Genomic DNA, 14,112 nt, shown 5'->3' with positions numbered 1-14,112 from the left:
CTCCCAGACTCCCTGCCCTTTCCAGACTTCGAGCGGCCGGGGACCGCAGAACCAGGAAGAGGTTTCTTCGCTTTCTTCTTAGACTTGACCTGATCATCAGAGGAAGCCTCAACATCCGAAAGTCCACGCTTAGTGACTGGTGAATCAGTCAGCTCGACCTCGTTAACCATTACGGGAGACAGAGATAGAACCTGTGGGGTATTTACAGGGGTTACATTGATGCCCGTTAAAGGGTCATCGTCACTAAATATACTTTGACTGTATTCAGTCTCATTAACTAGTTCATTATCATTCGTATCCATTTCTTTTCCATTATTACTATTATCCATTTCCATTTCTTTTCCATTAACTACAGCATTATTTGTCATTTCTTTTCCAGTAACTACATTATTACTATTATCCATTTCCATTTCTTTTCCATTAACTATAGTAGTATTGTCCATTACACCAACTACGTTACTACTAGTGTTAACATTGTATTACTCTGTGGCGCAGCCAAACCATCAGACGCAGCGGCGGGGGAGGCAGCCACCTGCACGCGCGTCGAGGACCCACCATTACCGTTTTAGGGAGGGCCGCACCCTCCTTAACATTTACTGGTGGCAGGAGAGGCCATGGGTGGAGTACCAGGGGGGATAACTCATTGTCCCTGAGGTCGGTGTGGGAACCCCAACTTGAAATACCAGGTTGCGTGGGGGCAGGAGGACGAAGGGTTACCCCCTCGTCCCCAGAGTCCTCATGGTCAGAGCTTGCAGGAGAAGTGGGAAGGTCCTCAGGACCAGAACTGACATCCAGGAGGGGAGGCAGCGACTCCGGGGGAGTGGCACCAACAACAAGTGAAGCGGACGGATGGGCGGGGGTCGCAGGCGAAGATGGTGGGTTCCCCCAGGCATTGGGGGGGTTGGGCAATCCCTGGCCATGTGACCAGGCTCCCGACACCTGCGGCACTTCCCGCGCAAGTCACAGTTTTTGGTGAGGTGTTCCCCACGACAGATATCACATTCGGCCGGCTGACCCACATACCACACCTTACATTTATATCCAGCAATGTCCAGATTACGAGGGATCCGGCCAGAACGAACCATTTTGATGATACGGGCTCCAGTGCAGATTGCAGGGTCACCCGGGTAATGCTGGTGCCTTATCGTCTCCACCTTCCCGTACGAGGAAAAGTAGGGCCGGAGGCGATCATCACTCTCCTCAAAGGGATAGTGATACAACATAACATTTTGAGCTCGAGGCCCAGCATACATGACTTTGCACTTAGCACCAGCTAAAGTGACAAAATCATAACCTTCAACAATATTTTTACATTTTGGGTCAGCGAAAGTAATCTGAACCAGTTTTACGGGAACAAACTGAATACTGTCAATCACAAAGGGGGTGAACTTTCCCTTGATGGCTGTAACAAGTTCCGCCCTGGGAACAGAGGTTGGAACATCGGAAAGGTCGAGGACTACTGTCCTCTTAAAGGCCGCAAGAGGCATGATGAAAAGGGAAAAAGAGAAAAAACAGTCCCCCCGGAAAGCAAAGCTCCCAGGAAGGGAACAGAAAGACTGGCTACCCTGGGTTATGGCAGGACGCCAAGCATAAGTCCCCAGGAGGGTCACCAGTAAAACTCAGGAATCAAAAATCTTACCACAAATCCCAAAAACGCTTGTCCCCACACTCCAATTCCAATACGGAACTTACGCGTACCACAAGGAAAGGCACGAACCTGGCAGATAATAAAAACCCGCGTCAGGTAAGTATGCCTTTTCAACCTCTCCGGAACCGCAAAAACGCAACTTGTCTGCGCATACCATGTGGTAATGGGGGTCACGTGCTCCTCGTCCTGTCGTGTCGTGCTGTCCACTCGCTGCTATGCTACCTAGAAAAGAGAAGAGAAATGTGAAGGTTGGTTGCTTGGTCATTTGTTCTGCTTTCACTTGATTATTTCTTCCCCAGAGGGAAGTGGGCCACGCTCGGAGGTAGTGCTATACCGAGGCAACCCGTGGCCGGGACGAGGCAAGCCTCTTTTCCACGGCCCAGTTCCAAAAATCAGTTTAATATATGAGCTGCTCGATGAGCAGCGTATCAGATATTAAGCTGATAAGAACAGATACTACACTTGATCTTAGCCAAAAGGCCGAGAAGCGATGCCCGTAAATGCTCACAGCGGACAAGGTGCTCCCAGTCTCATGGCCACGAGATATGGTGGTCCGATTACAATCCGTGCCAAGGAAGGAATGCCCAAAGCCAACCTGAAAGCGAGGCGCACACAACGATCGCCCTTGTACAGTGGGCAGCAGGACCAGCATTGCATGGCACTTGCGTTGACGGCAAGAGGACAAATGCACATTGTGCTTGCTCTGACCTCGTTTTTATTTTCCCTTATAACAAAGTTAATTTTCACGGCGAATTACTTGTCTACGACCATACCACAGGGAAAACACCGGTTCTCGTCCGATCACCGAAGTTAAGCCCTGTCGGGCGGGGTTAGTACTTGGATGGGAGACCGCCTGGGAATACCCCGTGTTGTAGGCTTCCCTTTTTCCTTCTGTACACTTGATTATCTCAAAAAATCTCAGTTTCCTTTAATGAAAGAACATTCCAAACCAGGTTTTTTGAACACAACATGCCAACGATATGTCAAAGATGAGACATACAACAAAAACAAAATAGTTCACACGAGAAAGTGGAACTTGTATTCCCAAGGGAGCGCGTGCGCGCGAGATCTTATCAATCCAACGTTTATGACATGAAACGTATCTTTTCGTGTGAGCAAAGAACAGGATACGACAAGTAAAAAATGCATGCACTGTTATGCATTAGATGGAAGTTAACCTAGCCCGGATGATATGCATACAACGAAGGCTACAACACTACAACATTGATCCTGCGAAAACGTGACTTACGTGACGTAGCGCACTTCAAAGTCTTACTGTTCCCTGCTCAACACGGACAGTACGTATTCAAAGGGCCGATAAGACACTATCCTGACCATGAAAGATTTACTTTTTATGATAACAATCCAATTAACTGATAACATAGAGAAACCACAAAGTGTTGGCCACAGAAATGTAACGCCAACTGATCTGGCGGGTCCTCAGTTACTCAATGCAAAACGGGCTCTCCAGAACGCAACATAACACAACGCAAAAGAAATCTATCGCGATGGAGCAGTACAAACACACATCCACTTACGTTTTCGAAACGATGCACGAGGATAAGAGCTCGACCCGCTGGCATTTTCTTGTCTCACTCGTCTATCGATGGAAATCGATGCGGCTGAAATAAACACGTCCTCTCGCTCTCTCTACGGCCAAGAATGAAAGAAATAAAATCACAGTTTTGCAGTGCACCAAGTACGGAACATTCACCTACAATTTCAGCAGTGGAATTCACAAATACAACTCACCTTCCTTAGTCCTTACACCGCCACCGCATCTCCTTCCCTGCCCTGCCTGAAACGTTACCAACAAACCTTCCCATTAGCCAACTTTGCCACCGGGGTTTGGTGCGGGGACTAGCGCGAACGCAGGTCCCCACTACCAGAAATTATACGCTCGAGTTACCCACATTTGGGGTAATCGCAAGGGTCAACCCAATCGAAGTGCAATGAAAGAGCCTCACCTTGAGAGGACTGCCTCCCTGATCACAGTGCCTCCCGCGTCAGGTAAGTATGCCTTTTCAACCTCTCCGGAACCGCAAAACGCAACTTGTCTGCGCATACCATGTGGTAATGGGGGTCACGTGCTCCTCGTCCTGTCGTGTCGTGCTGTCCACTCGCTGCTATGCTACCTAGAAAAGAGAAGAGAATGTGAAGGTTGGTTGCTTGGTCATTTGTTCTGCTTTCACTTGATTATTTCTTCCCCAGAGGGAAGTGGGCCACGCTCGGAGGTAGTGCTATACCGAGGCAACCCGTGGCCGGGACGAGGCAAGCCTCTTTTCCACGGCCCAGTTCCAAAAATCAGTTTAATATATGAGCTGCTCGATGAGCAGCGGTGAATGGCAGACCAAAGGTCACCAGTCGACAGACTCATCCAACGCCTGAGGCATTGGTCACCAGTATTAGGCGACAGAGGCGAAATAAAACTAAGCAAATCAGGTGGTACAGAGGGTGAATTAAGCAGGTGGCCCGAAGCGAAAAACGAGCTTGTTGGAAACATAGAGGCGATGACTCCATCCGCCCCCCACTGGCGGGCAAAATAACGTCGACGTCTCCGGGTTGAAAAACGCTTGAAGAGCAAGGGGAGGTGGAACTTGACACGGGCCTTTGCTCCCTCAATGACGGCGAGGGCCCCAGGTTGACAGAACGAAAGCGGTAGTCATTGCGGGCCAGCCAGATGTGAAACTTACAGGCACACAACAGGTAACTGAAGACTTTGGGCACTGCGTGAAGCTCAGTGGAATTGAAACCAAAAAGTAAATGGCGACGCTCAAGCACAGGACACATAGGCGAGAAATGAAAAAGGAGGGACTGTAGCCAACCAACAACACTTTGAGCAAGGGGACACACAAAGAGCAAATGCGACAGTGACTCGACGACAGGACCACAAAAACAAGCGGAGGAGACAGATAAACCAAAAGAGAGAAGACGCTCAGCAGTGTAAATCACACCATGAGCTACCTTCCAGGAGAAATCAACAACAAAGCGGTCAAAATCAAAGAAGTGGAACTGGCGCCACGTATCATACCAGTAAAGGTCCCCAAAGGAGGGAAAGAACTTAACTACACAGTGCGGTGTGACAGAGGAACAGGATAAAAGAAACTGGTAACCGACTTTGGCAGAGAAAAAAAGCCACGGAGGCGACAACGTGAGGGTCAGAGGATGCGAAAACCAAAGTTCCCCGGGAGGGGGAAAAAGAGCCACCAAGCGACTCCCAGGCCAAAAGCAAAGAGGAGTAAAATGGCGGTAACAGGGACCTGTCGAAGGCAGCGGGACGGGAGAAAACATCAAGAGAGGAGGCAGCAAAACACGATTGAAACCAGTACGACACAAAGGAGGACCAGCTTGACGAGGACAAAGTAGACCGTTTGACCCACTGACCCAGAAGCGACCAAACCTTGAGCTTAATGTCCACCACCGAGAAACCTCCCAGCGATGTGGGCTGAACGACCACAGCACGTGCAACGAGCTCCCGCTTGGTTTTCCAGAAGAATGAGAAAACAAGGGAGTTAAGTTCTTTAAGTACCCAGGGGGGCATGTGGACCAGGGATGCCACATACCAAACCCTGGCGAGGGCCAGGCAATTGATGACCAAAGCCTTGCCATGAAAAGACAAGGAGCGCTGACGCCAGGAGGAGAGGACGCGTTCCACAGCCTCTATCCGAGGCCGCCAATTAGTTCATCAATGTCATGCGGGCCAATGAAGACTCCGAGGATTTTAAGCTTAGAAGATGTCCAGTCGAGAGGGACAGGGGGGTCAGTTCGGCCAGCCCAAGACCCCAGCCACAAGCCGCGAGACTTTGTCAGGTTGAGCTTGGATCCAGAACCAAGCTCATACCTTGTGTAGGTGTCAAAAACAGCCCTAATGGAGGCATCGGAGGACAAGATGAGCGATGTGTCATCCGCGTACTGGGAAATTGGAGAGAGCGGTGAGGGCAGTCCAGGCAGCAAAGGTCCAGTAATGGCGGGATTTGCTCGAATATTGGCGGCCAAGACCTCAGCGACCATAACATACAGCAAAGGTGCGAGGGGGCAGCCTTGACGCACCCCCCGTGTGAGACTGAAAAAGTTTGAGACATGACCGTTAACAATGACAGCACTCTGAACAGCATTATAGAAAAGGCGGATCCAGCGCAGAAAGGAGGTTTGGAAACCCATTCTGCAGAGGGTGGCATGCAGAAAGGACCAATCAACGCGATCAAACGCTTTTTCTTGGTCGAGCGAGAGGATGGCACAAGGAGACCCGGATTGCGTGGCGTAATGGACCATGTCTCGGAGATAAGCGACGTTCTCACCAATATAACGACCGGGGACACCACAGGTTTGATCCTCAGCCACCACGGCATGAATAACCTTCAGGAGACGCCCAGCGATGACGCGGGCAGCGAGCTTGTAGTCCACACTAAGGAGGGAAATTGGCCGCCAGTTACGAGGGTTCAGCCGGTCACCCGTCTTAAAGATGAGAGAAATGATGCCTCGACGCTGAGAGAGGCTGAGAGTGCCAGCCTCATAACATGAGTTCAGGACGAGCACGAGGTCCTGTCCGAGCACCGGCCAGAATTTGACATAAAACTCCATAGGGAGGCCATCCAAGCCCGGGGTCTTGCCTCGAGCCATCCCACATAAAGCAGTATAACACTCCTCCGACTGGAGAGGACCATCACACTGTTGAGCCTGGTCGGCGGACAAGGTGGAGGTGAGGGCGTCGAGCAGGGAAAGAGCCACGTCCCCGTCAGTAGGCTCGGCACTAAACAAGTTAGAATAAAAGGAAGCAAAAGCCTGGCATAGGTCCTTTGAACTCGAGACCACTGTGCCATCATCGCATCGAAGTGCTGAAATAAGTCGGTCGGCGGCACGCTTCTTTTCCAGACGGAAGAAAAAGGCCGAGGAGGTTTCACCTTCCTCAACCCATTGGCCCGAGCACGGACTTGGGCTCCCCGAGCTGCCTCGAGGTCTAGGGCAGCAAGGGCAGACAGGGTAGAATGGTACGGCTCAACACAGGAGGTGAAACCGGCATCAACACGGTTCTTAAGATGCCCAGCTAGTCGGCCAAGGAGGTCTCGACACTGCGATGTTTTCTTTCGAGCGCTCAGCGCAATATTTAATTGTGAGGCCTTTGATTTGGCTCTTGCCCTTATCCCACCACTTAGCTAGTGACGGGAAGGACAGCATGGACTGCCTCCAAACGGACCAAAAATTAGTGATATGCTGGATATAGTCCTCATCATTGAGGACAGAAATGTTGAGCTTCCAGAAACTGTCCCAGGAGCAGCAATGTCTGGGACACTACAAGAAAGCACCACACCACAGTGATCCGAAAACGGACAAGGAATAATATCGCAAGTCAAGACTGATGGTAACAGGAGTACGGGGCACCAATGAGATCAATACGGGAGGCCATAAGGCCGTCTGAGCGAGTCCAAGAGAAGGCAGAATCGGAAGGATGCAGGTGCCTCCAAATGTCCAGACAACAGCAGGAGTCAAAAAGACGTTTTAAGGTAGCAGTACTTTCGCGGGAAGTGTCAGAGACATTGGAGCCCCGACGATCGAGGGCGCGGTCGAACACAGTGTTAAAGTCCCCGGCAAGGAAGGTCGGATAGGTGGGATCAACCCAAGACGAGACGTCGTCCAGGAAGTCGTCACGGGCTGGGTTGCGATTGGGGGCGTAGAGACAGCAGATACGAAACGGGTGCCCAGAATGGGTAAAGTGGCAAAAAACAACACGCCCAGCGGTGTCACACCAAGAGCTCGTAAGGGTGACCGTGGGGCGGAATAAAATGATGCAACCACAAGAGTGTGCAGAGCCAACAGAAGCAACTGCATTAAAACCAGATGAACGAAACCAGACTGACATTCACTGTCTGAAGAGCAGTGGGCCCTCTTGTAGGCAGACAATGTCAGGGACCTGAGGAAAGGAACGTAACCAGTGCAGAACACCAGCGCGCTTGGACGAGTCCCTGAGACCATTGGTGTTTAAGGAGAGGATAGAGAGAGCCATAACTGAGAAGAAAGAGAGAGACAGCACAACTAGGAGCGACGGCTCCGAACCGGGGCAGGGGGAGCCAAGGAGGGAAGGCCAGAATGAACAGCCCTCCCAGACTCCCTGCCCTTTCCAGACTTCGAGCGGCCGGGGACCGCAGAACCAGGAAGAGGTTTCTTCGCTTTCTTCTTAGACTTGACCTGATCATCAGAGGAAGCCTCAACATCCGAAAGTCCACGCTTAGTGACTGGTGAATCAGTCAGCTCGACCTCGTTAACCATTACGGGAGACAGAGATAGAACCTGTGGGGTATTTACAGGGGTTACATTGATGCCCGTTAAAGGGTCATCGTCACTAAATATACTTTGACTGTATTCAGTCTCATTAACTAGTTCATTATCATTCGTATCCATTTCTTTTCCATTATTACTATTATCCATTTCCATTTCTTTTCCATTAACTACAGCATTATTTGTCATTTCTTTTCCAGTAACTACATTATTACTATTATCCATTTCCATTTCTTTTCCATTAACTATAGTAGTATTGTCCATTACACCAACTACGTTACTACTAGTGTTAACATTGTATTACTCTGTGGCGCAGCCAAACCATCAGACGCAGCGGCGGGGGAGGCAGCCACCTGCACGCGCGTCGAGGACCCACCATTACCGTTTTAGGGAGGGCCGCACCCTCCTTAACATTTACTGGTGGCAGGAGAGGCCATGGGTGGAGTACCAGGGGGGATAACTCATTGTCCCTGAGGTCGGTGTGGGAACCCCAACTTGAAATACCAGGTTGCGTGGGGGCAGGAGGACGAAGGGTTACCCCCTCGTCCCCAGAGTCCTCATGGTCAGAGCTTGCAGGAGAAGTGGGAAGGTCCTCAGGACCAGAACTGACATCCAGGAGGGGAGGCAGCGACTCCGGGGGAGTGGCACCAACAACAAGTGAAGCGGACGGATGGGCGGGGGTCGCAGGCGAAGATGGTGGGTTCCCCCAGGCATTGGGGGGGTTGGGCAATCCCTGGCCATGTGACCAGGCTCCCGACACCTGCGGCACTTCCCGCGCAAGTCACAGTTTTTGGTGAGGTGTTCCCCACGACAGATATCACATTCGGCCGGCTGACCCACATACCACACCTTACATTTATATCCAGCAATGTCCAGATTACGAGGGATCCGGCCAGAACGAACCATTTTGATGATACGGGCTCCAGTGCAGATTGCAGGGTCACCCGGGTAATGCTGGTGCCTTATCGTCTCCACCTTCCCGTACGAGGAAAAGTAGGGCCGGAGGCGATCATCACTCTCCTCAAAGGGATAGTGATACAACATAACATTTTGAGCTCGAGGCCCAGCATACATGACTTTGCACTTAGCACCAGCTAAAGTGACAAAATCATAACCTTCAACAATATTTTTACATTTTGGGTCAGCGAAAGTAATCTGAACCAGTTTTACGGGAACAAACTGAATACTGTCAATCACAAAGGGGGTGAACTTTCCCTTGATGGCTGTAACAAGTTCCGCCCTGGGAACAGAGGTTGGAACATCGGAAAGGTCGAGGACTACTGTCCTCTTAAAGGCCGCAAGAGGCATGATGAAAAGGGAAAAAGAGAAAAAACAGTCCCCCCGGAAAGCAAAGCTCCCAGGAAGGGAACAGAAAGACTGGCTACCCTGGGTTATGGCAGGACGCCAAGCATAAGTCCCCAGGAGGGTCACCAGTAAAACTCAGGAATCAAAAATCTTACCACAAATCCCAAAAACGCTTGTCCCCACACTCCAATTCCAATACGGAACTTACGCGTACCACAAGGAAAGGCACGAACCTGGCAGATAATAAAAACCCGCGTCAGGTAAGTATGCCTTTTCAACCTCTCCGGAACCGCAAAAACGCAACTTGTCTGCGCATACCATGTGGTAATGGGGGTCACGTGCTCCTCGTCCTGTCGTGTCGTGCTGTCCACTCGCTGCTATGCTACCTAGAAAAGAGAAGAGAAATGTGAAGGTTGGTTGCTTGGTCATTTGTTCTGCTTTCACTTGATTATTTCTTCCCCAGAGGGAAGTGGGCCACGCTCGGAGGTAGTGCTATACCGAGGCAACCCGTGGCCGGGACGAGGCAAGCCTCTTTTCCACGGCCCAGTTCCAAAAATCAGTTTAATATATGAGCTGCTCGATGAGCAGCGTATCAGATATTAAGCTGATAAGAACAGATACTACACTTGATCTTAGCCAAAAGGCCGAGAAGCGATGCCCGTAAATGCTCACAGCGGACAAGGTGCTCCCAGTCTCATGGCCACGAGATATGGTGGTCCGATTACAATCCGTGCCAAGGAAGGAATGCCCAAAGCCAACCTGAAAGCGAGGCGCACACAACGATCGCCCTTGTACAGTGGGCAGCAGGACCAGCATTGCATGGCACTTGCGTTGACGGCAAGAGGACAAATGCACATTGTGCTTGCTCTGACCTCGTTTTTATTTTCCCTTATAACAAAGTTAATTTTCACGGCGAATTACTTGTCTACGACCATACCACAGGGAAAACACCGGTTCTCGTCCGATCACCGAAGTTAAGCCCTGTCGGGCGGGGTTAGTACTTGGATGGGAGACCGCCTGGGAATACCCCGTGTTGTAGGCTTCCCTTTTTCCTTCTGTACACTTGATTATCTCAAAAAATCTCAGTTTCCTTTAATGAAAGAACATTCCAAACCAGGTTTTTTGAACACAACATGCCAACGATATGTCAAAGATGAGACATACAACAAAAACAAAATAGTTCACACGAGAAAGTGGAACTTGTATTCCCAAGGGAGCGCGTGCGCGCGAGATCTTATCAATCCAACGTTTATGACATGAAACGTATCTTTTCGTGTGAGCAAAGAACAGGATACGACAAGTAAAAAATGCATGCACTGTTATGCATTAGATGGAAGTTAACCTAGCCCGGATGATATGCATACAACGAAGGCTACAACACTACAACATTGATCCTGCGAAAACGTGACTTACGTGACGTAGCGCACTTCAAAGTCTTACTGTTCCCTGCTCAACACGGACAGTACGTATTCAAAGGGCCGATAAGACACTATCCTGACCATGAAAGATTTACTTTTTATGATAACAATCCAATTAACTGATAACATAGAGAAACCACAAAGTGTTGGCCACAGAAATGTAACGCCAACTGATCTGGCGGGTCCTCAGTTACTCAATGCAAAACGGGCTCTCCAGAACGCAACATAACACAACGCAAAAGAAATCTATCGCGATGGAGCAGTACAAACACACATCCACTTACGTTTTCGAAACGATGCACGAGGATAAGAGCTCGACCCGCTGGCATTTTCTTGTCTCACTCGTCTATCGATGGAAATCGATGCGGCTGAAATAAACACGTCCTCTCGCTCTCTCTACGGCCAAGAATGAAAGAAATAAAATCACAGTTTTGCAGTGCACCAAGTACGGAACATTCACCTACAATTTCAGCAGTGGAATTCACAAATACAACTCACCTTCCTTAGTCCTTACACCGCCACCGCATCTCCTTCCCTGCCCTGCCTGAAACGTTACCAACAAACCTTCCCATTAGCCAACTTTGCCACCGGGGTTTGGTGCGGGGACTAGCGCGAACGCAGGTCCCCACTACCAGAAATTATACGCTCGAGTTACCCACATTTGGGGTAATCGCAAGGGTCAACCCAATCGAAGTGCAATGAAAGAGCCTCACCTTGAGAGGACTGCCTCCCTGATCACAGTGCCTCCCGCGTCAGGTAAGTATGCCTTTTCAACCTCTCCGGAACCGCAAAACGCAACTTGTCTGCGCATACCATGTGGTAATGGGGGTCACGTGCTCCTCGTCCTGTCGTGTCGTGCTGTCCACTCGCTGCTATGCTACCTAGAAAAGAGAAGAGAATGTGAAGGTTGGTTGCTTGGTCATTTGTTCTGCTTTCACTTGATTATTTCTTCCCCAGAGGGAAGTGGGCCACGCTCGGAGGTAGTGCTATACCGAGGCAACCCGTGGCCGGGACGAGGCAAGCCTCTTTTCCACGGCCCAGTTCCAAAAATCAGTTTAATATATGAGCTGCTCGATGAGCAGCGGTGAATGGCAGACCAAAGGTCACCAGTCGACAGACTCATCCAACGCCTGAGGCATTGGTCACCAGTATTAGGCGACAGAGGCGAAATAAAACTAAGCAAATCAGGTGGTACAGAGGGTGAATTAAGCAGGTGGCCCGAAGCGAAAAACGAGCTTGTTGGAAACATAGAGGCGATGACTCCATCCGCCCCCCACTGGCGGGCAAAATAACGTCGACGTCTCCGGGTTGAAAAACGCTTGAAGAGCAAGGGGAGGTGGAACTTGACACGGGCCTTTGCTCCCTCAATGACGGCGAGGGCCCCAGGTTGACAGAACGAAAGCGGTAGTCATTGCGGGCCAGCCAGATGTGAAACTTACAGGCACACAACAGGTAACTGAAGACTTTGGGCACTGCGTGAAGCTCAGTGGAATTGAAACCAAAAAGTAAATGGCGACGCTCAAGCACAGGACACATAGGCGAGAAATGAAAAAGGAGGGACTGTAGCCAACCAACAACACTTTGAGCAAGGGGACACACAAAGAGCAAATGCGACAGTGACTCGACGACAGGACCACAAAAACAAGCGGAGGAGACAGATAAACCAAAAGAGAGAAGACGCTCAGCAGTGTAAATCACACCATGAGCTACCTTCCAGGAGAAATCAACAACAAAGCGGTCAAAATCAAAGAAGTGGAACTGGCGCCACGTATCATACCAGTAAAGGTCCCCAAAGGAGGGAAAGAACTTAACTACACAGTGCGGTGTGACAGAGGAACAGGATAAAAGAAACTGGTAACCGACTTTGGCAGAGAAAAAAAGCCACGGAGGCGACAACGTGAGGGTCAGAGGATGCGAAAACCAAAGTTCCCCGGGAGGGGGAAAAAGAGCCACCAAGCGACTCCCAGGCCAAAAGCAAAGAGGAGTAAAATGGCGGTAACAGGGACCTGTCGAAGGCAGCGGGACGGGAGAAAACATCAAGAGAGGAGGCAGCAAAACACGATTGAAACCAGTACGACACAAAGGAGGACCAGCTTGACGAGGACAAAGTAGACCGTTTGACCCACTGACCCAGAAGCGACCAAACCTTGAGCTTAATGTCCACCACCGAGAAACCTCCCAGCGATGTGGGCTGAACGACCACAGCACGTGCAACGAGCTCCCGCTTGGTTTTCCAGAAGAATGAGAAAACAAGGGAGTTAAGTTCTTTAAGTACCCAGGGGGGCATGTGGACCAGGGATGCCACATACCAAACCCTGGCGAGGGCCAGGCAATTGATGACCAAAGCCTTGCCATGAAAAGACAAGGAGCGCTGACGCCAGGAGGAGAGGACGCGTTCCACAGCCTCTATCCGAGGCCGCCAATTAGTTCATCAATGTCATGCGGGCCAATGAAGACTCCGAGGATTTTAAGCTTAGAAGATGTCCAGTCGAGAGGGACAGGGGGGTCAGTTCGGCCAGCCCAAGACCCCAGCCACAAGCCGCGAGACTTTGTCAGGTTGAGCTTGGATCCAGAACCAAGCTCATACCTTGTGTAGGTGTCAAAAACAGCCCTAATGGAGGCATCGGAGGACAAGATGAGCGATGTGTCATCCGCGTACTGGGAAATTGGAGAGAGCGGTGAGGGCAGTCCAGGCAGCAAAGGTCCAGTAATGGCGGGATTTGCTCGAATATTGGCGGCCAAGACCTCAGCGACCATAACATACAGCAAAGGTGCGAGGGGGCAGCCTTGACGCACCCCCCGTGTGAGACTGAAAAAGTTTGAGACATGACCGTTAACAATGACAGCACTCTGAACAGCATTATAGAAAAGGCGGATCCAGCGCAGAAAGGAGGTTTGGAAACCCATTCTGCAGAGGGTGGCATGCAGAAAGGACCAATCAACGCGATCAAACGCTTTTTCTTGGTCGAGCGAGAGGATGGCACAAGGAGACCCGGATTGCGTGGCGTAATGGACCATGTCTCGGAGATAAGCGACGTTCTCACCAATATAACGACCGGGGACACCACAGGTTTGATCCTCAGCCACCACGGCATGAATAACCTTCAGGAGACGCCCAGCGATGACGCGGGCAGCGAGCTTGTAGTCCACACTAAGGAGGGAAATTGGCCGCCAGTTACGAGGGTTCAGCCGGTCACCCGTCTTAAAGATGAGAGAAATGATGCCTCGACGCTGAGAGAGGCTGAGAGTGCCAGCCTCATAACATGAGTTCAGGACGAGCACGAGGTCCTGTCCGAGCACCGGCCAGAATTTGACATAAAACTCCATAGGGAGGCCATCCAAGCCCGGGGTCTTGCCTCGAGCCATCCCACATAAAGCAGTATAACACTCCTCCGACTGGAGAGGACCATCACACTGTTGAGCCTGGTCGGCGGACAAGGTGGAGGTGAGGGCGTCGAGCAGGGAAAG

General features: G+C 50.6%; 8 non-coding genes across 8 annotated transcripts; 2 read left to right on the top strand and 6 right to left on the bottom strand.

Moving 5' to 3' along the window:
• Nucleotides 1-1,948: 1,948 nt before the first annotated feature.
• LOC137987075 (U2 spliceosomal RNA) lies at nt 1,949-2,140 on the bottom strand. Its single transcript, XR_011120256.1, has one exon. It is a non-coding gene; the product is annotated as a U2 spliceosomal RNA (small nuclear RNA).
• A 267-nt stretch (nt 2,141-2,407) lies between these two features.
• Nucleotides 2,408-2,526, top strand: LOC137987078 (5S ribosomal RNA). Its single transcript, XR_011120259.1, has one exon. It is a non-coding gene; the product is annotated as a 5S ribosomal RNA (ribosomal RNA).
• A 976-nt stretch (nt 2,527-3,502) lies between these two features.
• On the bottom strand, nt 3,503-3,666 carry LOC137987052 (U1 spliceosomal RNA). Its single transcript, XR_011120234.1, has one exon. It is a non-coding gene; the product is annotated as a U1 spliceosomal RNA (small nuclear RNA).
• A 194-nt stretch (nt 3,667-3,860) lies between these two features.
• On the bottom strand, nt 3,861-4,051 carry LOC137987021 (U2 spliceosomal RNA). Its single transcript, XR_011120208.1, has one exon. It is a non-coding gene; the product is annotated as a U2 spliceosomal RNA (small nuclear RNA).
• Nucleotides 4,052-9,690: 5,639 nt separating this feature from the next.
• Nucleotides 9,691-9,882, bottom strand: LOC137987074 (U2 spliceosomal RNA). Its single transcript, XR_011120255.1, has one exon. It is a non-coding gene; the product is annotated as a U2 spliceosomal RNA (small nuclear RNA).
• Nucleotides 9,883-10,149: 267 nt separating this feature from the next.
• On the top strand, nt 10,150-10,268 carry LOC137987067 (5S ribosomal RNA). Its single transcript, XR_011120248.1, has one exon. It is a non-coding gene; the product is annotated as a 5S ribosomal RNA (ribosomal RNA).
• Nucleotides 10,269-11,244: 976 nt separating this feature from the next.
• On the bottom strand, nt 11,245-11,408 carry LOC137987051 (U1 spliceosomal RNA). The gene has a single exon (XR_011120233.1). It is a non-coding gene; the product is annotated as a U1 spliceosomal RNA (small nuclear RNA).
• Nucleotides 11,409-11,602: 194 nt separating this feature from the next.
• Nucleotides 11,603-11,793, bottom strand: LOC137987020 (U2 spliceosomal RNA). Its single transcript, XR_011120207.1, has one exon. It is a non-coding gene; the product is annotated as a U2 spliceosomal RNA (small nuclear RNA).
• Nucleotides 11,794-14,112: the final 2,319 nt, after the last annotated feature.

Source organism: Montipora foliosa, unplaced genomic scaffold (assembly GCF_036669935.1).
Source record: "Montipora foliosa isolate CH-2021 unplaced genomic scaffold, ASM3666993v2 scaffold_306, whole genome shotgun sequence".
In the NCBI taxonomy this organism is placed as follows: domain Eukaryota; kingdom Metazoa; phylum Cnidaria; class Anthozoa; order Scleractinia; family Acroporidae; genus Montipora; species Montipora foliosa.
This window is presented reverse-complemented; position numbering and strand designations above follow the sequence as displayed.